This window comes from Aethalodelphis obliquidens, unplaced genomic scaffold, assembly GCF_003676395.1.
Source record: "Aethalodelphis obliquidens isolate GAN/ISIS:26980383/991018 unplaced genomic scaffold, ASM367639v1 scaffold81, whole genome shotgun sequence".
NCBI lineage: Eukaryota > Metazoa > Chordata > Mammalia > Artiodactyla > Delphinidae > Aethalodelphis > Aethalodelphis obliquidens.
In genome coordinates, this window is record NW_020838025.1 from 2,484,184 (window position 1) to 2,508,036 (window position 23,853).

Genomic DNA, 23,853 nt, shown 5'->3' on the forward strand with positions numbered 1-23,853 from the left:
TCCCACCAGATCCCATCTCCCATCACACACACACACACACACACACACACACACACACACACACACACACGCGCGCGCGCGTACTCCTATAAATCTTTCAGTCCCTGTCTTTCTTCAGACTATAGAGTATGTGGATACTCTGAAGTCTGTCTCTCCCTTGTCTTCCTTTCCCTGGTCATCTTCCCCTTGACCCGTCACTTCCTATTCAGCGTCCAAGACAGCCTAGAAGATGCAGGTGGTCAAACTTATCATTAAAAACACATTTTTGAACACGCTGTTCAAGAGAAGCTCTTTTCTGCTCCAAACCCATTTTAGGACTTGGACCGCTTTAGCTATTATAACAGCTCTCAAAGAAGCACTTGTACAATTCAGAAGAAAACTTCCCTTGATTTTTGGCTGAAATTCTGTACTCAAGGAAGCACACAGGAAGGACAAACAGCTCCCACTAGTATTGGCACAAATGACCAGAGCGGGGCAAGTGTCCCCAGAAAGCCTGGGCCTGCTTTCAGTCCTGATCCTGTGTAATCACTTTTAGTTTCTAGAACACACCACAGATAAGGTTGGCATGCATGAATATTTTCAGCCGTTGAGAGTATTAATGTGAAAGCTGGAATCACGCAGTTGATAAGGACACTCAAACACACCCACTTTCTAAGGCAGGCGTGAACCCTAGGACTTTTACTGACATTCTCAAAAACCAAAAATTGGGTGGTGGGGACTACGGAACATTTTCTCATTTGCTTTTTCCGTTTACCAGAAAATGTTTTGTTGAATGCTTTCATCATAAAAAGCACTCTTTACATTTTTAGATTACCTAGCAGTGTTAGCAACTGCTTAATTCACAGGATCCAACCTGCAATCTTTTTACCCTTCAGAAAGCAGTACAGAGCAAACTTCTCCAGGAACTTGTCCAATTACAGATATGCCCTATTTATGTGAGGTGGAGGGTTCATGGACCCGGAGGCTAGGAGCATGGAGGGAAGGTGAAGAGTGGTTATAATGCCAGAATGGAATCCTTCACTGACTCAGGGCTGTGTGATCATTAGAGCACAATCCCTGTGGAGACATATTCCAAACATTCTATGTTTTCAGGTCACTAGGTTTTCTAAACATTTCCTGAAGCAATGCCATTTTTCAGAACTCCTTTTTCTTCCAGGTAAGCTCTTTCGCATCAATGTCAGCCCCATTCTCCAAGGTGATGTGCTGTCAAGGTGTCCTATGGGATATTAAAGGGCTTTAGCCAGTTAAGGACCCCCTCTAGCCTATAAGGCACAGCACATTTGCGCAAATTAGAAAGAGGAACTCCCTCTGGGGAGATGAATTTTAAAAAAGTAACCCTCCCCTCTGGGTCTATGCCTCCCTGGAAATGGCTGGGCAACAGAAGCACCTCATGCAAAGAAACAGGCCTCTATTCTCCCCAGTGGAAGGACCCTACCTCAGGGGATCCACTGAGCCAAGCAGGGCTGTGTCTCAGCCTCCTCATTGGTGAAGGACTTTGCATGGACTGCACAGCCTTGCTTGGTGTCCTGCCCCCAAATTCCCAACCAAATCCCTGAAGATGCTGGCCTTTGTATAAACTTGCATTTTAACATGATGCTTGATTCTCTCTTTTGGTACCTTCGTAGCATCCTTAGAGCAATATAACCCATAGTCTTATCTGCTTGAGGTGTCAAAAGTATTTGCCAAAACAAGAAAAATGGAAAGAAAATGAGATCCTAGGTGAGTAAGCAAGGAGGTTGAAGGAGAGGAGCCCTCTGCACTCATTACAGGAGAAAGTGGAAACCATTCACACTTCTGCCCTGGCCGAGGACCATGAGACAAATGATACATTATATGTACAATTCACCTCACAAACACAACTCTGTGCTAGTACATTTCTGAGGCAAACAGCAATAATACAAATCATACTGTTGGAGACCGCGCTAATGAAGTGTGCCTGTAAGCAATGCACAAACCCAGCCTCACACCCACAAGCATCCCTTTCACACAACAGATATGCACGCAAGTCACACATTCTCTATCCAAAACATAAATGCACTGTTTGTTCCTGACTCATTTGTTAACTTATCACGATTTTAAATAAGAAAGTGGATGTTCAAGTCTTTCAGTCTTTTATTATTTTATTTCTAGAAGGTCCCTCTGATCTCTCCAAATCTAATTGCCTGGTAGGTAGAACCAATCTTAACTTTAAATCTCCTTTCTGTTATATTTTAATGGAAACGATTATATGGGAATTATTTATATTTCAGGCTGTAAAATTGTAACCAATATACTGTAGCCATTTCAACGTGGCAAAAAAAAATGTTTAAATCATTTGGACAATGGCATGAGACAAGGAAATAATTCCTGTAGAAAAAAAAAATTAACAATTGAAATTGTGTAGCATCCCATACTTTTGGGAGGTTTTCTGAGATGTTGTAGAGAAGGGAAGTAGTTTTGATGAAACTGGCCCCCACCAAAAATCTAACCCCAAAACTTTGCTCATGTGGAAATGGAAAATCCTGTATCTTTGTTCCATTTTCTTACTTCTTATATCTAGTGCCTGGTGCTAGTCCTAAGGGCACAAATACACAGTTACTGAGTTAAGGAAATGTAAGTCTATTCCTAAGTCAAGAATTTCACTGTCTAAAGCCTGTATTATTTGGACTCATAAGCCCCAAGTCCATTGTAATATAATGTACATTTCTGTAATTTAGGGTACAAGGGACTAAGAATAGCATGAAGAAACTCAAAACCCATTCAAGGTCCCCAAGTACTGAGTATGGCTTTCCCCTGTCTACAGTGATACTCTACACCACGCTGACAACTTATCTGATGGTAGCGATTCCAAGGAGCTGTGGGCATTTAAGGATAAAATACAACCTATGACAAACCCTGCCTCAGGATTTAAGCAACTCAGATGTCTACAGGGACCAGGTGGAAACATGAGTGAAGCAAGGGGAGGATTTGCCTATTAAATATGTACAATTCTTTTGTATTTTCCTGAAGAAACACAGTCTCCATTTTTCTTGAAACATGAGGTGGTGTTGGCATGGCCTGGCATTTGTTATCCCATCAGTGACAGTGACGTTAACAGCTGAGAAATATTTCCAGTGTTAAAAGGGGGGAAAAAACATACTGGTGTGATGATTGGCAACTGCTACTCAGCCTCAGCAGTAGAGACAAAGAGAGTGATGGAATTCATGCTGTCCTAGAAAGCTCATGTGTGCCTAACGGGGCCAGCTGCTTCTCAGCCCTGGACATTGTTATTGCATAGAAATATGTGAACTCATTGTTCTCCCATCTTCCAATTTTTCAAGGGGAAGATGAAAACCCAGATTTTTAAGTAAAATCTCCCAATTTTAAAATGTTAGCTGAACCTCTTTAAAACTGGGTGAGTCAAGAAAAACACAGAAGGCCCTTCTTTTTGAAACCTCTGGTCTATACCATGCATCTCAGATTAAAGGGATAGCAGATAGTCTTGGAATTCTCAAGGGCTTAGAACAGAAATCAGTGAGCAACATGCATCCCAATGTAGAAGAATTTGCTTTCATGTATGATGTGAAGCAGATCACGTTTTTATCTCCTGCGTATTAGAGGGGTGGGGTCGCCCCTCCCAAGTGTCTGTGATTCTCTGACTTAGTGTTTGCAGCTATTTTTCAGTGTTCAACATCTGTGCCCTGTACTTGAGGAGGACATGGCCTGCATTGGCTGTATGCTTCCATTCTGGATATGTATTTGTATCTACAGATCACTAGGTAAGGAAGTTCCTTAGTGTTTCTCCACTGGATCAAGAATTCTGTCTATGCTGGTGATAATTGCTACCTGAGCTCCTGGAAGATGGAACAGGTGCACTTGAGGACCATGCACATTGTCAGATGGACTAGTTGCCCATCAAGACCCGGCTGAGGCCAAGAACCCAAACCAGTGATTTCCCACAGGCACCTTTGTGCTCTTTGTTTCCAGTATATTAAATACTCCAAACAAACATACACAATTTTATTAGTTGGAGCTTCAGGCATAAATCCATTCCTGGTCTCCTGCCTTCAAGAGATGGGCTAGGTATCTTGGGAAAACTCAAGTGTCCCGTGAACAGGAGGCCTAGACTCTAGAGGAGGCTGCTCCAAGCCCTCCTTGATTCCCATTGTTTCTTCCAAGCAATAAATTTCTCTAGACCTCACCTAACTACCTCAGCTGTGTTGGAGCAAAGAGAAATGAAACAGATTAAATAGAAAATGTTTCTTCCTGAAGTCTTGGCTTGGTCCCAGGTGGACAATGAATTCTTCCTTCCTTTTAGGCACTCTTCCTTGGTCTCACTTGGCCTTCCAAGAATGAGGATATCTCTAAGGTAGCATATCTCACAAATTGCAATTTTGGAACATCTGCAAACTCTCGCTCTCTCGCTTTCCCTCTCCCTCTTCCACTCTCTCTTTTGCTCCCATATGTCATATCCCCAAATTGCCCAGAATAAAACAGTAGTAATTCTAATGTCACTAATTTATCCTAAATCACACAGCAAGCATGGAGAGTAAACTAATAGTGCTCAACTTTTCCGGCATGAATTTCTGTCACTTTTCGCCAATAAGACTTCCCTGGAGAAACAAAAATAAGAGGTAGCTTCCGGGAAGATGGCGGAAGAGTAAGACGCGGAGATCACCTTCCTCCCCACAGATACACCAGAAATACATCTACACGTGGAACAACTCCTACAGAACACCCACTGAACGCTGGCAGAAGACCTCAGACCTCCCAAAAGGTAAGAAACCCCCCAGGTACCTGGGTAGGGCAAAAGAAAAAACAGAGACAAAAGAATAGGGACGGGACCTGCACCTCTGGGAGGGAGCTGTGAAGGAGGAAAGGTTCCCACACACTAGGAAGCCCCTTCGCGGGCGGAGACAGCGGGTGGAGGAGGGGGGAAGCTTCGGAGCCGCGGAGGAGAGCGCAGCAACAGGGTACGGAGGGCAAAGCGGCGAGATTCCCGCACAGAGGATGAGGGCCGACCAGCACTCACCAGCCTGAGGCTTGTCTGCTCACCCGCCGGGGCGGGCGGGGCTGCGAGCTGAGGCTCGGGTTTCGGTCGGAGCGCCGGGAGAGGACTGGGGTTGGCGGTGTGAACATAGCCTGCAGGGGCTAGTGCACCACAGCTAGCCGGCAGGGAGGCCGGAGAAAAGTCTGGAGATGCCGAAGAGGCAAGAGACTTTTTCTTCCCTCTTTGTTTCCTGGTGCGCGAGGAGAGGAGATTAAGAGCGCTGCTTAAAGGAGCTCCAGAGACGGGCGCGAGCCCAGGCTAAAAGCGCGGACCCCAGAGACGGGCATGAGACGCTAAGGCTGCTGCTGCCGCCACCAAGAAGCCTGTGTGCGAGCACAGGTCACTATCCACACCCCCCTTCCGGGGAGCCTGTGCAGCCCACCACTGCCAGGGTCCGGGTATCCAGGGACAACTTCCCCGGGAAAACGGCACGGCGCGCCTCAGGCTGCTGCAACGTCATGGCGGCCTCTGCCGCCGCAGGCCCGCCCCGCACTCCGTGCCCCTCCCACCCCTCGGCCTGAGTGAGCCAGAGCCCTGAATCAGCGGCTCCTTTAACCCCTTCCTGTCTGAGCAAAGAACAGACGCCCTCCGGAGACCTACACGCATAGGCGGGGCCAAATCCAAAGCTGAGCCCCGGGAGCTGTGCGAGCAAAGAAGAGAAAGGGAAATCTCTCCCAGCAGCCTCAGGAGCAGCGGATTAAAGCTCCACAATCAACTTGATGTACCCTGCATCTGTGGAATACATGAATAGACAATGAATCATCCCACATTAAGGAGGTGGACTTTGAGAGCAAGATTTATGATTTTTTTCCCCTTTTCGTCTTTTTCTGTGTGGATGAAAGGCTCTTGGTGCTGCAGCCAGGAGTCACTGCTGTGCCTCTGAGGTGGGAGAGCCAAGTTCAGGACACTGGTCAACAAGAGACCTCCCAGCTCCACATCATATCAAACAGTGAAAATCTCCCAGCGATCTCCATCTCAACACCAGCACCCACCTTCACTCAACGACCAGCAAGCTACAGTGCTGGACATCCTATGCCAAACAACTAGCAAGACAGGAACACAACCCCACCCATTAGCAGAGAGGCTGCCTAAAATCATAAGAAGTCCACAGACACCTCAAAACACACCACCAGACGTGGACCTGCCCCCCAGAAAGACAAGATCCAGCCTCATCCACCAGAACACAGGCACTAGTCCCTCCACCAGGAAGCCTACAAAATCCACTGAACCAACCTTAGCCACTGGGGACAGACACCAAAAACAACGGGAACTACGAACCTGCAGCCTGCAAAAAGGAGACCCCAAACACAGTAAGATAAGCAAAATGAGAAGACAGGAAAACACAGAGCAGATGAAGGAACAAGATTAAAAACCCACCAGACCTAACAAATGAAGAGGAAAAAGGCAGTCTACCTGAAAAAGAATTCAGAATAATGATAGTAAAGATGATCCAAAATCTTGGAAATAGAATAGACAAAATGCAAAAACATTTAACCAGGACCTAGAGAAACTAAATATGAAACAAACAACAATGAACAACACAATAAATGAAATGAAAAATACTCTAGATGGGATCAATAGCAGAATAACTGAACCAGAAGAATGGATAAGTGACCTGGAAGATAAAATAGTGGAAATAACTACTGCAGAGCGGAATAAAGAAAAAAGAATGAAAAGAACTGAGGACAGTCTCAGAGACCTCTGGGACAACATTAAACACACCAGCATTCGAATTAGAGGGGTTCCAGAAGAAGAAGAGAAAAAGAAAGGGACTGAGAATATATTTGAAGAGATTATAGTTGAAAACTTCCCTAATATGGGAAAGGAAATAGTTAATCAAGTCCAGGAAGCACAGAGAGTCCCATACAGGATAAATCCAAGGAGAAATATGCCAAGACACATATTAATCAAACTATCAAAAATTAAATACAAAGAAAATATATTAAAAGCAGCAAGGGAAAAACAACAAATAACACACAAGGGAATCCCCATGAGGTTAACAGCTGATCTTTCAACAGAAACTCTGCAAGCCAGAAGGGACTGGCAGGACACATTTAAAGTGATGAAAGAGAAAAACCTGCAACCAAGATTACTCTACCCAGCAAGGATCTCATTCAGATTTGATGGAGAAATTAAAACGTTTACAGACAAGCAAAAGCTGACAGAGTTCAACACCACCAAACCAGCTCTACAACAACTGCTAAAGGAACTTCTCTAGGCAAGAAACACAAGAGAAGGAAAAGACCTACAATAACGAACCGAAAACAATTAAGAAAATGGGAATAGGAACATACATATCGATAATTACCTTAAATGTAAATGGACTAAATGCTCCCACCAAAAGACACAGATTGGCTGAATGGATACAAAAACAAGACCCATATATTTGCTGTCTACAAGAGACCCATTTCAGACCTAGAGACACATACAGACTGAAAGTAAGGGAATGGAAGAAGATATTCCAATCAAATGGAAACTAAAAGAAAGCTGGAGTAGCAATTCTCATATCAGACAAAATAGACTTTAAAATAAAGACTATTAGAACAGACAAAGAAGGACACTGCATAATGATCAAGGGATCAATCCAAGAAGAAGATATAACAATTGTAAATATTTATGCACCCAACATAGGAGCACCTCAATACATAAGGCAAATACTAACAGCCATAAAAGGGGAAATCAACAGTAACACATTCACAGTAGGGGACTTTAACACCCCACTTTCACCAATGGACAGATTATCCAAAATGAAAATAAATAAGGACACACAAGCTTTAAATGATACATTAAACAAGATGGACTTAATTGATATTTATAGGACACTCCTTCCAAAAACAACAGAATACATATTTTTCTCAAGTGCTCATGGAACATTCTCCAGGATAGATCATATCTTGGGTCACAAATCAAGCCTTGGTAAATTTAAGAAAATTGAAATTGTATCAAGTATCTTTTGAGACCACAATGCTATGAGACTAGATATCAATTACAGGAAAAGATCTGTAAAAAATACAAATACATGGAGGCTAAACAATACACAACTTAATAACGAAGTGATCACTGAAGAAATCAAACAGGAAATTTACAAATACCTAGAAACAAATGACAATGGAGACATGATGACCGAAAACCTATGGGATGCAGCAAAAGCAGTTCTAAGAGAGAAGTTTACAGCAATACAATCCTACCTTAAGAAACAGGAAACATCTCGAATAAACAACCTAACCTTGCAACTAAAGCAATTAGAGAAAGAAGAACAAAAAAAACCCACAGTTACCAGAAGGAAAGAAATCATAAATGTCAGATCAGAAATAAATGAAAAAGAAATGAAGGAAACGATAACAAAGATCAATAAAACTAAAAGCTGGTTCTTTGAGAAGTTAAACAAAATTGATAAACCATTACCCAGACTCATCAAGAAAAAAAGGGAGAAGACTCAAATCAATAGAATTAGAAATGAAAAAGGAGAAGTAACAACTGACACTGCAGAAATACAAAAGATCATGAGAGATTACTACAAGCAACTCTATGCCAATAAAATGGACAACCTGGAAAAAATGGACAAATTCTTAGAAATGCACAACGTGCCAAGACTGAATCAGGAAGAAATAGAAAATATGGACAGACCAATCACAAGCACTGAAATTGAAACTGTGATTAAAAATCTTCCAACAAACAAAAGCCCAGGATCAGATGGATTCACAGGCGAATTCTATCTAACATTTAGAGAAGAGCTAACACCTATCCTTCTCAAACTCTTCCAAAATATAGCGGAAGGAGGAACACTCCCAAACTCATTCTACAAGGCCACCATCACCCTGATACCAAAACCAGACAAGGATGTCACAAAGAAAGAAAACTACAGGCCAATATCACTGATGAACATAGATGCAAAAATTCTCAACAAAATACTAGAAAACAGAATCCAATGGCACATTAAACGGATCATACACCATGATCAAATGGGGTTTATTCCAGGAATGCAAGGATTCTTCAATATATGCAAATCAATCAACGTGATATACCATATTAACAAATTGAAGGAGAAAAACCATATGATCATCTCAATAGATGCAGAGAAAGCTTTCGACAAAATTCAACACCCATTTATGATAAAAGCCCTGCAGAAAGTAGGCATAGAGGGAACACTCCTCAACATAATAAAGGCCATATATGACAAACCCACAGCCAACATCCTCCTCAATGGTGAAAAACTGAAACCATTTCCACTAAGATCAGGAACAAGACAAGGTTGCCCACTCTCACCACTCTTATTCAACATAGGTTTGGAAGTTTTAGCCACAGCAATCAGAGAAGAAAAGGAAATAAAAGGAATCCAAATTGGAAAAGAAGAAGTCAAGCTGTCACTCTTTGCAGATGACATGATACTATACATAGAGAATCCTAAAGATGCTACCAGAAAATTACTAGAGCTAATCAATGAATTTGGTAAAGTAGCAGGATACAAAATTAATGCACAGAAATCTCTGGCATTCCTATACACTAATGATGAAAAATCTGAAAGTGAAATCAAGAAAACACTCCCATTTACCATTACAACAAAAAGAATAAAATATCTAGGAATAAACCTACCTAAGGAGACAAAAGACCTGTATGCAGAAAATTATAAGACACTGATGAAAGAAATTAAAGATGATACAAATAGATGGAGAGATATACCATGTTCTTGGATGGGAAGAATCAACATTGTGAAAATGACTCTACTACCCAAAGCAAGCTACAGATTCAGTGCAATCCCTATCAAACTACCACTGTCATTTTTCACAGAACTAGAACAAAAAAATTCACAATTTGTATGGAAACACAAAAGACCCCGAATAGCCAAAGCAATCTTGAGAACGAAAAACGGAGCTGGAGGAATCAGGCTCCCTGACTTCAGACAATACAACAAAGCTACAGTAATCAAGACAGTATGGTACTGGCACAAAAGCAGAAAGATAGATCAGTGGAACAGGATAGAAAGCCCAGAGATAAAGCCACACACATATGGTCACCTTATCTTTGATAAAGGAGGCAGGAATGTACAGTGGAGAAAGGACAGCCTCTTCAATAAGTGGTGCTGGGAAAACTGGACAGGTACATGTAAAAGTATGAGATTAGATCACTCCCTAACACCATACACAAAAGTAAGCTCGAAATGGATTAAAGACCTAAATGTTAGGCCAGAAAGTATCAAACTCTTAGAGGAAAACATAGGCAGAACACTCTATGACATAAATCACAGCAAGATCTTTTTTGACCCACCTCCTAGAGAAATGGAAATAAAAGCAAAAATAAACAAATGGGACCTAATGAAACTTCAAAGCTTTTGCACAGCCAAGGAAACCATAAACAAGACCAAAAGACAGCCCTCAGAATGGGAGAAAATATTTGCAAATGAAGCAACTGACAAAGGATTAATCTCCAAAATTTATAAGCAGCTCATGCAGCTCAATAACAAAAAAACAAACAACCCAATCCAAAAATGGGCAGAAGACCTAAATAGACATTTGTCCAAAGAAGATGTACAGACTGCCAACAAACACATGAAAGAATGCTCAACATCATTAATCATTAGAGAAATGCAAATCAAAACTACAATGAGATATCATCTCACACCAGTCAGAATGGCCATCATCAAAAAATCTAGAAACAATAAATGCTGCAGAGGGTGTGGAGAAAAGGGAACCATCTTGCACTGTTCGTGGGAATGTAAATTGATACAGCCACTGTGGAGAACAGTATGGAGGTTCCTTAAAAAACTACAAATAGAACTACCATATGACCCAGCAATCCCACTACTGGGCATATACCCTGAGAAAACCATAATTCAAAAAGAGTCATGTACCAAAATGTTCATTGCAGCTCTATTTACAATAGCCCGGTGATGGAAACAACCTAAGTGTCCATCATTGGATGAATGGATAAAGAAGATGTGGCACATATATACAATGGAATATTACTCAGCGATAAAAAAAACGAAATTGAGCTATTTGTAATGAGGTGGATGGACCTAGAGTCTATCATACAGAGTGGGGTAAGTCAGAAAGAGAAAGACAAATACCGTATGCTAACACATATATATGGAATTTAAGAAAAAAATATGTCATGAAGAACCTAGGGGTAAGACAGGAATAAAGATACAGACCTACTAGAGAATGGACTTGAGGATATGGGGAGGGGGAAGGGTAAGCTGTGACAAAGCGAGAGAGAGGCATGGACATATATACACTACCAAACGTAAGGCAGATAGCTAGTGGGAAGCAGCCGCATAGCACAGGGAGATCAGCTCGGTTCTTTGTGACTGCCTGGAGGGGTGGGGTAGGGAGGGTGGGAGGGAGGGAGTCGCAAGAGGGAAGAGATATGGGAACATATGTATATGTGTAACTGATTCACTTTGTTATAAAGCAGAAACTAACACACCATTGTAAAGCAGTTATACTCCAATAAAGATGTAAGAAAAAAAAAAAGACTTCCCTGGTGTTGACAAGGTAGGTATTTCCAAATGAGTAGCAATTTTTTGAAACTCCAAATCAAGAAACACAACTAACAAAAAACAGAAAAGAAAGAAAAAATTCAAAGTTTTTACTGTCCTTAAATTTAGCTCAATGCCTCACCTATGAAACTATCCCAAAGTTTCAAGCTTTTAGTCCACAATGTCAGTCCGGACAATTCAAATCTGAACTCTTTCTCTATCAATGACCTATTTCCAATTTCCTTTAAGGATTAATCTCCAAGTTCCAAAGGGAATTCTTAATTGTATAAGCTGATCTTGGGGAAAACAAACCAAAGATGACATAGAAATAAACCACATCATGTTACACCTTTTTTAAAACTGCTGGCATTTGACATCAATTCTGTAAATACCAGACTTTTGATAAATCTTAAAGATACTCTTTACATATGAATCTGGCAGATAGGCCTGGTTCACAGCCATTGTTTTATGTGCAGGTCCAGAGATTTCCTAAGGGTTATCTGGAGACCACACTTAATTCTGTGTGGAAGGAGGGGCCCACATGCGTGTCTGAGTGAGAACATCTGGGCTGGAGGTTGAAAAGGCTAATCCAGGGGCGCTTGCTGCCCAATCTGTCGTTAGAGAGGAAGTGAGGGCAGGTGCAACAATACAGCACTTACCGGTTGATATGCAGATGCTGGTATCTCTCTTGAGTGAAGCTGCTCCCGGGTGTCAAAGGGAGAAAACCAGCTCCTTCAGAACTCAACCTTTAGGTTAGTCTCCAACACAACCCGTCTGCAAGTCTTCCTCTGCCACATAGACGTGGTTTCATGGCAAGCACGTAGATCAATCATTTGGTTAGTCAGAAAATATTTAAGCCATTTGTACTGATGGAGCAGGCATCGTGCCAGTTGAAACATTGTTACACAACCTGACGGCTGGGAATGATTTGTACATATTGGAACCAGGCACAACAAGCAGCTTAAGATACTTGGAGTGGAGAAGTGAAAACAAAGGATGTGGTCTCACTGTGGCTCCCTGACCTCAGGGATCTGTGTGGTTTCCATGATTATAAATTACCTCAAAAGAAATTGACTTTTAGGTAGAGAGAAATTATTCTCAGCTGCAGGGTTACAATGAGAAAATTGCCAAGCCCAAATGTCAGAGAGTCACTCTGGTCGTGTTCCTTTTTAAATGTCGTTGCTGCTATGGTTATTCTTCCCTCTGTAAGTCATCTTTTGGCTTGGCAAAAATGAACTGCAGACTGTTGACTATCAAGGAAGTGAGATCTGGGTCTCCCAGCTGTGTTGCTGTAAACGATTCAATGAGAGCTCAAATGACCTCCACAGGCATATTTGGGCAGAGCGAAGTTCACTGTCCTCTCCCTCCAGAATGGGGCCTGGCTAAAAGGATTCATTCTGCTTTGACTGATAAGGAAGTGTGCTTCCTGTTTCTCTTTGAGGGCAAGAAGCTTGAAGTTCAGCTGCATCAGAGAACCATGGTGCTCCCCCCTACCCCAGATTTGAGACTCCAGCCTTGCTCTTTTTAAGTCTGTCTTTGGCTAAAGAGCTCCTCTTTGGCCTCCTTGGTCTCACTATAGAGAAGAGGAAGGGACCTGCCAGAGGAGAGGCCTCTGTCCTTCCTCCCTGACACCAGGCTAAAGGATCCCCTGAAAATATCAGAACTAGGAAGCATGTGGCTTTATCCACCTAACTCTAGATTATTGTCTTTCTTACTATTTTTATAGCAGCACATTTTTGCCACAAAGCTAGTGTATCACTCTATGTATAATCTATTCTTATAATTAACCTGTCACTTTTTTTCCTATGTCCAGCATGGAATCTCTTTATCATGTGTAGAGAAGCCTCCTGATGAGTGTGGGTGGGAGGCAGAGACCTCCTTTCGCAAAAGAACTTGAAAGATGACATCTTCGGTGTTCGTTGAAGCCAGGGCATAGGCATGCGCCAATCAGCTGCTGACTTGGGGGATGCAAAGACATATTCATCGGCTAGGGTGGCAAGCCCTACAGTCAGAGTCCTGCATGGTGAGTATCAGTGGTATACTGCCTCCTTGTCTGTGCCTAGAAATGGTGTCATCGGTGTCGACGTGAGACCAGCTCTGCTTGGCTTGATGTTGGGCAGTGGATAGTAGAGTCTCTAGCAAAACCCTTCAAGCCCACTTGAGGATAAATTCTATTTCTGCCTCAATAAACCAAATTAATACCTGTTGCTTACAACTATAAACCCTGAGTCACAATGTTAGCCCTTTCCCAGCTCTTCTTTTCCTCTCTCCTCTCCCATATTCTCCCTTATTCTCCTCTGCCCTCCTCTCCTCTCCCGTCTTTCATTCCCTCCCCTTCTCTGAGCTCCCTTTTCCTCTCCTCCCCTCCACCACTTCTCCTCCTTCTCTTCTTCCCCCCATTCCCCTCCCTCTCCCCATCTTTTCCCCTTCCCTCACCTCTTCCCCCGCTTCCCGTCTCTCCTCTCCTACCTTCTCCTCCTCTGCCTCTCTCCTTCCTTCCCCATCCTCGTTCTCCTTCCCTCCCATCCCTTACTTCCACTGCTTTCTCCCCCATTATTCTGGCTCTGATATTCAAGTCCTTATGGATAGTCTTATCTTGACAGTAGCAGAACTGAAAAGAACCACTCCACTCCCATTTTGTAGTTGATAAACTGAGACCTAACAGATTTGGACAAACGATTCCAGTCAAATAGCTAAAATTTGGAACACCTTCCTCCTAATTGAATGCTTCTAGCACTGTGCTATCACACTGTCTGAAAAGTACACTTGATATGTTTCCTGAAGATGAATGGGCAATTCATTTAATTCTACAGATATAAGGGGATAAGGAGAAACATTTAGTAAAAAGAAGTTTGCAAAATTTTACATATCTCTGCATTTTTTCCATTGTCTTTGAGGCAGAATATAGTAGATAGATGTGTATTTGCATCTAGTCCATGTTTATTTGGTGACTTGTGTGGTTATGTGGTCATGTGAAAAAAGTTGAGGTGAAGACCAGGGAAATCACCTCTGCTGGCCCAGGAAATTAAGGATATCCGTTATCGGTATTAGTATTATAAACAGGGAAAAACCATTTGATTATTTGCATAAACACTTACAGTCCTCTTTCCAAAGGTTAATCTTGACTTTCTCTGCTTTAAAATCACCCTGTGGTTTCCCCTTGTACTTGAAATAGAATCCAGGGTTTACATAGAATGGCCATATCACTTCGACTCCACTCTGGGACACTTGTGAGTTGAAAGGAGCCGCAGTCTCATTAGTCATCAGAACGGGACAGCAGTCACAAACTGAGACCATACCAGCAAACCAAGACCCTTGGTTATCCTACCCACAGGGACATTATTTTCTCCTCAACTTCATGTGGTACCACTAAACTCCTAATCTCGCAGTTCAGTTTGCTTCTGGCATGCTGGTTTTCTTTCTTTCTTTCTTGGTTTCTTTTTTATTTTTTGCTCTTGGCTATCTTAAGCTAGGTTTCTTTCCAGAGCCTCTGTACTTGCTGTGCCCTGTGCTGGAACCCTCTCCCCCATCTATTCACTTCGCTGCTTCCACGTCATTCTGTACTCCTCTCAAATTTAGTTTCCCAAGAGTGGCTTTTCCTCACCATCCTAATACTGCTCAACCCCTCCCCACTTCCCCTTCTGGTTATCCTTTGTTTGAAATAATTGAATTTATTTATTGGTTTAATGTCCACAGAGACAAGGACCTGGTCTCTCAAGTCCACTTCTTCATCTGCAGAGCCAAGGACAGTGACACAGTAGGTACTCAAATTGATCTGTCCAATGAATGAATATGTGACAGTAGAATAGAAAAGGACATTATACACCTTTGCTGATGGTGATTGTAGATGTGCAGTCAAAGGCAGTTTAACATTCCTACAGTCACACATACACAACACAGCACAATTCCTGTAAGAGCTTATATTTATTTCTCCTATTAACAAAAACATTGTAGAAAGCTACCTTCATTTTAATGGTCTAAAGGCACCGATTTATTTCAGACCGTTCCATACACTGCATAGATGAGATTCAATGAATTCATATGCCTCCTTGCCAAACGTACAACTATTCACATTCTGTTATTCTTGTTTCATCTTTCCCTGTACCTACAAAATTTTTATTTCTTCAGAGAATTTTAAATCCCAGGTAGCACCTCATTTTACCTACAGATGCTTCAGTGTGTATCTCTTATAGGCAATCCTTGTTTGTTAGCATAACTATAGCACTATTATCATATCTAACCAGATTTATAAATAATGTCCAGTTTTCTCTGATGCCTAAAATATGCATTTTTATAATTGGTTTGTTTGAATCAGAAAACAAACAAGAACCAAATATTGCTTTTCATTTGTATGTCCCAACTTTCTTTTAATCTATAACACACTCCCTTCCCCCTCCACCCACCACCCCACCACTTTCTATGTTGAAGAAAATAGGTCAAGAGAGATTGGTTCAAGAAGGCGGAGTAGAGGGACGTGCTCTGACTCCCTCTTACAAGAACACCAGAATCACAACCAACTGCTGAACAATCATCAACAGTAAGACACTGGAACTCACCAGAAAACATATCCCACATCCAAAGACAAAGGAGAGGCCACAATGAGATGGCAGGAGAGGCGCAATCATGATAAAATCAAATCCCATAACTGCTGGGTGGATGACTCACAAACTGGAGAACACTTATACCACAGAAGTCCACCCACTGGAGTGAAGGTTCTGAGCCCCACGTCAGGCTTCCCAATCTGGAGGTCCGGCAACAGGAGGAGGAATTCCTAGAGAATCAGACTTTGAAATCTAGTGGGATTTCATTTCAGGACTTCAACAGGACTGGGGGAACAGAGACTCTACTCTTGGAGGGCACACACAAAGTAGTGAGCTCATTGGGACCCAGGAGGAGGAGCAGTGACCCCATAGGAGACTGAACCAGACTTACCTGCTAGTGTTGGAGGATCTCCTGCAGAGGCAGGGGGTGGCTGTGTGTCACCATGAGGACAAGCACACTGGCAGCAGAACTTCTGGGAAGTACTCCTTGGCGTGAGCCCTCCCAGAGTCTGCCATTAGCCGCAAAAAGAGCCTGGGTAGGCACCAGTGTTGGGTCACCTCAGGCCAAACAACCAACAGGGAGGGAACCCAGCCCCACCCATCAGCAGACAAGTGGATTAAAGTTTTACTGAGCTTGGCCCACCAAAGCAACAGCCAGCTCTACCCACCACCAGTCCCTCTCATCATGAAACTTGCACAAGCCTCTTAGATAGCCTCATCCACCAGAGGGAAGACAGCAGAAGCAAGAAGAACTACAGACCTGCAGCCTGTGGGAAAAAACCACATTCACAGAAATATAGACAGATGAAAAGGTAGAGGTCTACGTACCAGATGAAGAAACAAGATAAAAACCCCCCAAAACAGCTAAATGAAGTGGAGATAGGCAACCTTCCAGGAAAAGAATTTAGAATAACGATGGTGAAGATGATCCTGGACCTCGGAAAAAGAATGGAGGCAAAGATCAAGAAGATGCAAGAAATGAAAAATCTAGAAGAATTAAAGAACAAACAAACAGAGATGAACAACACAATAACTGAAATGAAAAATAAACTAGAAAAAATCAATAGCAGAATAACTGAGGCAAAGGAATGGATAAGTGACCTGGAAGACAGAATGGTGGAATTCACTGCTGTGGAACAGAATAAAGAAAAAAGAATGAAAAGAAATGAAGACAGCCTAAGAGACCTCTGGGACAACATTAAAAGCAACAACATTATCATTATAGGGGTCCCAGAAGGAGAGGAGAGAGAGAAAGGACCCAAGAAAATACTTGAAGAGATTATAGTCAAAAAATTCCCTAACATGGGAAAGGAAATAGCCACCCAAGTCCAGGAAGTGTAGAGAGTCCCATACAGGATAAACCCAAGGAGAAACACACCAAGACACATAGTGATCAAATTGGCAAAATTTGAAGACAAAGAGAAATTACTGAAAGCAGCAAGGGAAAAACAACAAATAACATACAAGGGAAATCCCATAAGATTAACAGCTGATTTCTCAGCAGAAACTCTACAAACCAGAAGGGAGTGGCATGATATACTTAAAGTGATGAAAGGGAAGAACCTACAACCAAGATTACTCTACCCGGCAGGTATCTCATTCAGATTCATTGGAGAAATCAAAAGCTTTAGAGACAAGCAAAAGCTAAGAGAATTCAGCACCACCAAACCAGCTCTACATCAAATGCTAAAGGAACTTCTCTAAGTGGGAAACACAAGAGAAGAAAAGGACCTACAAAAACAAACCCAAAACAATTAAGAAAATGGTAATAAGAATAAACATATTGATAATTACCTTAAACGTGAATGGATTAAATGTTCCAACCAAAAGACACAGGCTTGCTGATGGATACAAAAACAAGACTCATATATATGCTGTCTACAAGAGACCCACTTCAGACCTAGGGACACATTCAGACTGAAAGTGAGGGGATGGAAAAAGATATTCCATGCAAATGGAAATCAAAAGAAAGCTGGAGGAGCAATACTCATATCAGATAAAATAGACTTTAAAATAAAGAATGTCACAAGAGTCAAGGAAGGACACTACATAATGATCAAGGGATCAGTCCAAGAAGATATCACAATTATAAATATATATGCACCCAACATAGGAGCACCTCAATACATAAGGCAACTGCTAACATCTCTAAAGAGGAAATCGACAGTAACACAATAATAGTGGGGGACTTTAACACCTCACTTACACCAATGGACAGATCATCCAAACAGAAAATTGATAAGGAAACACAAGCTTTAAATGACACAATAGACCAGATACTTTTAACTGATATTTATAGGACATTCCATCCAAAAACAGAAGATTACACTTTCTTCTCAAGTGTGCACGGAACATTCTCCAGGATAGATCACATCTTGGGTCACAAATCAGGCCTCAGTAAATTTAAGAAAACTGAAATCGTATCAAGCATCTTTTCTGACTACAACACTATGAGATTAGAAATCAATTACAGAGGAAAAAAACATAAAAAGCACAAACACATGGAAGCTAAACAGTACGTTAATAAATAACCAAGAGATCACTGAAGAAATCAAAGAGTAAATCAAAAAATACCTAGTGAAAAATGACAATGAAAACACGATGATTCAAAACCTATGGGATGCAGCAAAAGCAGTTCCAAGAGGGAAGTTTATAGCTACACAAGCCTACCTCAAGAAACAAGAAAAATCTCAAATAAGCAATCTAACCTTACACCTAAAGGAACTAGATAAAGAGGAACAAACAAAACCCAAAGTTAGCAGAAGGAAAGAAATCATAAAGATCAGAACAGACATAAATGAAATAGAAACAAAGAAAACAGTAGAAAAGATCAATAAAACTAAAAGCTGGTTCTTTGAGAAGATAAACAAAATTGATAAACCATTAGCCAGACTCATCAAGAAAAAGAGGGAGAGGACTCAAATCAATAAAATAAGAAACGAAAAAGGAAAAATCACAACTGGCACTGCAGAAATACGAAGGATTATAAGAGATTACTACAAGCAACTCTATGCCAGTAAAACCGACAACCTGGAAGAAATGGACAAGTTCTTAGAAAGGTATAACCTCTCAAGACTGAACCAGGAAGATTTAGAAAAACAAATTGCAGAGGAAGGAAAACTCCCAAACTCATTCTGTGAGGCCACCATCACCCTGATACCAAAACCAGACAAAGATATTACAAAAATAGAAAATTACAGCCCAATATCACTGATCAATATAGATGCAAAAATCCTCAACAAAATACTAGCAAACAGAATCCAACAACACACTAAAAGGAGCATACACCATGATCAACTGGGATTCATCCCAGGGATGCAAGAATTTTTCAATATACCGAAATCAATCAATGTGGTACACCAAATTAACAAATTGAACAAGAAAAACCATATGGTCATCTCAGTAGATGCAGAAAAAGCTTTTGACAAAATTCAACACCTATTTTTGATAAAAACTCTCCAGAAAGTGGGCATAGAGGGAACCTATCTCAACATAATAAAGACCATATATGACAAACCCACACCAAACATCATTCTCAATGGTGAAAAACTGAAAGCTTTCCTCTAAGATCAGGCACAAGACAAGGATGTCCACTCTCACCGCTGTTATTCAACATAGTTTTGGAAGTCCTAGCCATGGCAATCAGAGAAGAAAAAGACATAAAAGGAATACAAATTGGAAAAGAAGAAGTAAAACTGTCACTGCACATGAAATGATACTATACATAGTAAACTGTAAAGATGCCACCAGAGAACTACTAGAGCTAATCAATGAATTTGGTAAAGTTGCAGGATGCAAAATTAATGCACAGACATCTCTTGCATTCCTATACACTAATGATGAAAACTCTGAAAGAGAAATTAAGGAAACATTCCCATTTACCATTGCAACAAAAAGAATAAAATACCTAGAGATAAACCTACCTAGGGAGACAAAAGAACTGCATGCAGAAAACTATAAAATACTGTTAAAAGAAATTAAAGATGATACCAACAGATGGAGAGATATTCCATATTCTTGGATTGGAAGAATCAATATTGTGAAAATGACTATACTACACAAAGCAATGTACAGATTCAATGCAATCCCCATGAAATTACCAATGGCATTTTTTATAGAACTAGAACAAAGAATCTTAAAATTTGTATGGAGACACAAAAGACCCCGCATAGCCAAAGCAGTCTTGAGGGAAAAAAATTGAGCTGGAGGAATCAGACTTCCTGACTTCAGACTATACTACAAAGCTACAGTAATGAAGACTATATGGTACTGGCACAAAAGCAGAAATATAGATCAATGGAACAGGATAGAAATCCCAGAGATAAACTCATGCAGCTCTGGTAACCTAATCTATGACAAAGGAGGCAAGGATATAAAATGGAGAAAAGACAGTCTCTTCAGTAAGTGAAGCTGGGCAGCAACATATAAAAGAATGAAATTAGAAAACTCCCTAACACTATATGCAAAAATAAACTCAAAATGGATTAGAGACCTAAATGTAAGACGAGGCACTATAAAACTCTTAGAGGAAATAATAGGAAGAACACTCTTTGACATAAATCACAGCAAGATCTTTTTTGATCCACCTCCTACAGTAATGGAAATAAAAACAAAAATAAACAAATGAGACCTAATGAAACTTAAAAGCTTTTGCAAAGCAAAGGAGACTACAAACAAGACGAAAAGAAAACCCTCAGTATGGGAGGAAATATTTGCAAATGAAGCAAGTTACAAAGGATTAATCTCCAAAACATATAAACAGCTCATGCAGCTCAATATTAAGAAAACAAACAACCCAATCCAAAAATGGGCAGAAGACCTAAATAGACATTTTTCCAAAGAGAACATACAGATGGACAAGAGGCACATGAAAAGTTGCTCAACATCAGTAATTATTAAAGAAATGCAAATCAAAACTACAATGAGGTATCACCTCACACCAGTTAGAATGGGCATCATCAGAAAATCTATAAACAACAAATGCTGGAGAGGGTGTGGAGAAAAGGGAACCCTCTTGCACTGTTGGTGGGAATGTAAATTGATACAGCCATTATGGAGAACAGTATGGAGGTTCCTTAAAAAACTAAAAATAGAATTACCATATGACCCAGCAATCCCACTACTGGGCATATACCCAGAGAAAACCATAATTCTAAAGACACATGCACCCCAATGTTCATTGCTGTGCTATTTACAATAGCCAGGTCATGGAAGCAACCTAAATGCCCATGGACGGATGAATGCATAAAGAAGATGTGGTACATATATGCAATGGAATATTACTCAGCCATGAAAAGGAACGAAATTGGGTCATTTGCAGAGATGTGGATGAATCTAGAGACTGTCATACAGAGTGAAGTAAGTCAGAAAGAGAAAAACAAATATCGTATATTAACACGTATATGTGGAACCTAGGAAAATGGTACAGATGAACCAGTTTGCAGGGCAGAAATAGATATAGAGAACAAACGTATGGACACAAAGTGGGGAACGCAGTGGGGGGTGGGAGTTGTGGTGTGATGAATTGGGTGACTGGGACTGACATGTGTACACTGATGTGTATAAAATTGATGACTAATAAGAACCTGCTGTATAAAAAAATAAATTCAAAAAAAAAAAAGAAAACTGGTCATTTTTTCTTAGGACTTCTCACATTCTGGATTTGGCTGATTCTATCTTCATGAACTCCTCAACATGCTTCTTAATCTCCCATATTTCCTGTAAGTTCACAGTTAATGATTCAAAACTTTTTTTCTTGGTGCTATATACTTCCGACTATAGAAAACCATAGTGTCTGGATGTCACGCTCTGAGTGATGCTCAGACTGATCACTGGGTTTGCATGCTGTCAGTTTCATCCATCTAGTGTAACCCCATCCCCACACATACCAGCTTTTCATGTAAAGGTTATTACAGTTAATCATCATTGCCTAAATCTATTACTTCCCTAAGAATTTCAAAATGAGATTCTTTTTAAAGCTTATATTTTCTTCTTCTATTAAGAAAAGCTTCTTCATCCACTATTTGGATGCCTTAAAATTTAGTCCTTACAGGAAAGGCAGGATACATGCTTAAGTCTTTCTTTGCTTCTCAATTTTCCGAGTAATGAGTCAGTATTCCAGCAAACTCCAAGAGTGACAATTGGGCTTTTATTTTTTAATATCATCATAAATTCATTGACTTTTAAATATTTTATTTAACATGTTCAGTTCTTAGCAATTATTATTCTTATTATTTTGGCTTTTTGGTACCTGGGTTCTCCTGATGCTGACCAATGGGAGCTCCTTCAAGTTTGCTCCTGTGTTCTTTTGACACCACCCAGTTTTCTTTGACAGTTTCTTTGCTTTCAGGCACAACAGTAATGCTCAGAATTCACCTTGTATATTTCCTCCTCCAGACCTGGAATCAGCAATTCTCCAAGGAGTCTTAGTTCCTTTTAATGGGAAATACATATTTGTAAACCACAGTCTGGGCACCAGGAATGTTCATTGTTGCCTGGTGTTCAATGCTTCTAGGATTTTTTAGTGGAACAAGTGAGAAAATATCGATTTTTTAGAAAAATAAACATCATTCCTAAGTTCACGCTGATATTTTCACCAATTCAAATAAAAAATTCCAGTATTTTTACTTAAATTCCTTGGTTTTATATTTATATATCTTTTCCTCTGAAAATATCTTGGCTCATGAGAACATTAATAGAATTCATTATTTGCTTTATTTCAATATATTTAATAGTTTCAAAATAACAATAACAATATTTCTAGTAATAACAAACCTACTGAATGCATTTAAAAATTTCTTTGTGGTTTTCTTTCTTATCATTAGAATGTACAGTCAAAATACTATGGTTTAAAGCCACTTGAAGTGAATCTTTCCCCATGTCATTGATGCCTACTTGATATATAGTTTGGTTCATTTGTTTCTAGTTTTGATAACCATTATTTTTAGGGATTGCTTTTGATTTTACTTTTTTAAATTGTGTGAAATATAAGTATGATTTCAAAATCAAAACCACAAAATAAAGCATATTCAGTTTTAGAGAAGTTTAGTTTCCATCCCTGCCCCTACCCTGTTTCCTCTCTCCCTCACAGGTAACATACTTATTAGTTTTTACTTTAAACATCTATATATTAAATCATATACATATATACATTCATTGCACAAAATGTAACATAATATCCACACCCTTGTACAACTTGCTAGGTTTTTTAAAAATTTTCAACTAACAATATATTTTGGCAATAGCTCCATAAAAATATAGAGAGATATTCCTAACTTCCTTAAGCTTGGCATGCTTCCTTAAGCATGCCCACTATTTGGGCATACCTAGTTTATTCCATCCATCCTCTGTTGATGAGCATCTGGGTTGTTTCCAGTCTTTTTCTATTATAACTAATGGACCAGTCCGATTTTCAGACTTTAACTGCCTGGGAAAGCCAGGTTCTGTCACAGTCCATTCAATGACCTTCATTGATGCCCACTATCTTGAAAATCTTAAGGAGATTTTCACATGTCGTGATCTGGTTCCTGCCTAGAGGAATTCATAATCCATTTGCAGCAGGAGTTCTAGATGTTTTCACATACGACTCCACGACTGTGTAGCTGTGTGACTACATAGTGTGTGATTTGGGGCAGTTTAATTCATTTCTCTCAGTCAGTTTCCTCATCTGTGAAAAGAGATAGTGGGGTCTACCTGCCAGATGTATCGTGAGCATAAAATGAGACAATGTTTTTAAAAGCACAATGCCTAGCACATAGTAAGCACTCAATAAAAGTCATCTATAAATGTTTATAGATTTTTGGATAAAACATATCACCAGTGAAAATGAA